The 2500-nt window shown below is 43.6% G+C and overlaps 1 protein-coding gene across 2 annotated transcripts in view; it reads right to left on the bottom strand.

Moving 5' to 3' along the window:
* Positions 1–2500, bottom strand: part of plxnb1b (plexin b1b) — a 170455-nt gene that overhangs the window by 167234 nt on the left and 721 nt on the right. The window lies entirely within an intron of this gene.

Below are 2500 nucleotides of genomic sequence, written 5' to 3'. Positions count from 1 at the left end.
AGACAGACAACAGTTTTTTCAGCATTATTACACCCCCCCCCCCCCCCACAATCACAACTCATTTTCACGCAAATGATGAAGTTATTTTCATATGTCGTCTTTTGCACTGTAGCAGTAACTGCAGTTGTGTGTGTGTAGCCTACGCAGGCAGTCCACATAAGGCGGCATCAGTTCCATCATGTTTACCCAGCTGAGCGGAGTGAGCGGCTGGAGCGGACGCCTGGCTATATTTGGCTAATGAAATCACACCCTTCATGGCCCATGCAGCATGCCCCCCCCCAGTCAGCATTACACACAGAGCACTTGTCCTGAATGCACAGGGCTCGTCATTAGTAGGATAGGACATCTATGGATTTAGACACTAGAGCAGCCAGTGAATCCTAGTCTATTAGCACTGTACTGTACCGAAATGCACGACTTGATTCATGCAATCCATTTCTGTGATGAATAGGAACAGGCTTTGAATGTGTTCACTGTATGTCGTCACTATCCAGATTATTATAACAAATTATTATTAGATAAGAATTATAACATACATTTATAAGCACAATGTGACTGAAGCATGTCACTCAACAACCTGTACGCGATTGATTTACAAAAGAGTAAGTAAATACTAGTTAATAGAGGGGTATTATTACTGTATAAGGTGAATGGAGCCCAGGATCGTATACCTCCCTTCTTTGAGAAGGAATAATATCTGATCATTCAGTTTGACCACAGATAAGTAATTCTTGACTCTCTGGCCCTTTCATAAATAGAGCCATTGGGGTACATACTGAACAGGATCCCAAATAACTGCACTGTCACACAGTAGCATTGGGCTATGTGTGTGTGTGTGTGTGGGGGGGGGTGTCTGCATACATGTCTCAGCTTGTCCGGCTGTGTGTGTGTGAGTGAGTGAGTGAGTGAGTGAGTGAGTGAGTGAGTGAGTGAGTGAGTGAGTGAGTGAGTGAGTGAGTGAGTGAGTGAGTGAGTGAGTGAGTGAGTGAGTGAGTGAGTGAGAGAGAGAGAGAGAGAGAGAGATGAAGCACACACTACATTCCACAGCAATCCCCACAGACAACATCTGTTCGCCATATAAATCACCATTGATTTGGGCAAATCCACTCTGTATGTTTGACGACAATCTAATAACTCAAGACGAAGGTATTACAGTACACGTCCAAAGGATGATTTAAAAAATAAAAAGTTGACAGACTACAACAGCTTCTAGAGGCATCATCTAGAGAATATGCAGTCCACACACACACACACACACACACACACACACACACACACACACACACACACACACACACACACACACACACACACACACACACACACACACACACACACGTACACGTACACGTACACGTACACGTACACACACACACACACACACACACACATCTGTGATAGGCTACAATATAGTGCAAAGCATTCTGGGTCAGTGAATGGATTGTTCATACCATAACCTCAATAAAAAATAGACATGGCAGATCTGTGGAAGATAATCAGATATGGTTTGCCCAGATTTCCACAGGCTTTGCTACTAATCTTGATGCTGATCTCTCCATTTCAAATGCACATCTACAAATCTCTCCATTTTGAGATCATCTAGACATGCATCTTCTGAAGTATGGGTTGAGATTAAAGGGTTTGACCCAGACCATTCATCAAAATGTCATTAGGCATAGAAACCAGAATGTCACCATATCCCCCATCCCTGTGAAGTTTGGTAGGCCTACAGGAAACAATTGCGAAAAACAGTCTTTGTAATTCTAATGATTCTACCCTTGTTGGAAACCCCAGGCCAATCAACAAAGTAGAAAACGCACAATGCAAGTCGTTAGAGGTAACACTTCACAAATCTGCCCTCAACCTTTAACTGCAGGGCATCACCCACCTAAGCATGGCTTTCTATGGGGTACAATAACTTAACATCACTCTTCTTCACCCGTTTTGCTTTTGAGGCTCAAGGAAAGGTCGTGATTGGTTATTACTAGGCTACTTAAACCGTGTTTCAACGTGTCAACCCGATGCCAAGCATGTATTTGCAAACAATTAACAATGATTTACAAGATCAGATTTGAAATACTTGACTTATTCTCACAGGGAAACGAACGACGCCTGGTGGTCGTGAGGAACATGCTTGGTAGAGCTAGGGCAGAACAAACAGTCCCAATGTCTTGACCCCCACAAGCCCTGAATAAGTGCACTTGCTTAGCAGAAATGTAGCCTCCTAAAAACTCACCTTTTCTCATTCAAATCTTTTAGCTTACGGCTTTCCTCGCAGCCAGCTAAAGCAGCCTATCCGGTACACACTGACTGTAGTTATATGCTTAATACGGGCACTGTATTCGCGGTTTGTGCAGAACACAGACTGCGAGATAAGTGGTGTTTTCAACAGGGTCCCTTGGACAGCTGATCCGAAAATAAGCGTTTGTGAAAACTGGACTGTTCTGCAAGTTTTGCAACACGTCGAATCGAGGCTCGTTAACGTCACCAAGTGCAGTCA

Source organism: Engraulis encrasicolus, chromosome 14 (genome assembly GCF_034702125.1).
Source record: "Engraulis encrasicolus isolate BLACKSEA-1 chromosome 14, IST_EnEncr_1.0, whole genome shotgun sequence".
In the NCBI taxonomy this organism is placed as follows: domain Eukaryota; kingdom Metazoa; phylum Chordata; class Actinopteri; order Clupeiformes; family Engraulidae; genus Engraulis; species Engraulis encrasicolus.
This window is presented reverse-complemented; position numbering and strand designations above follow the sequence as displayed.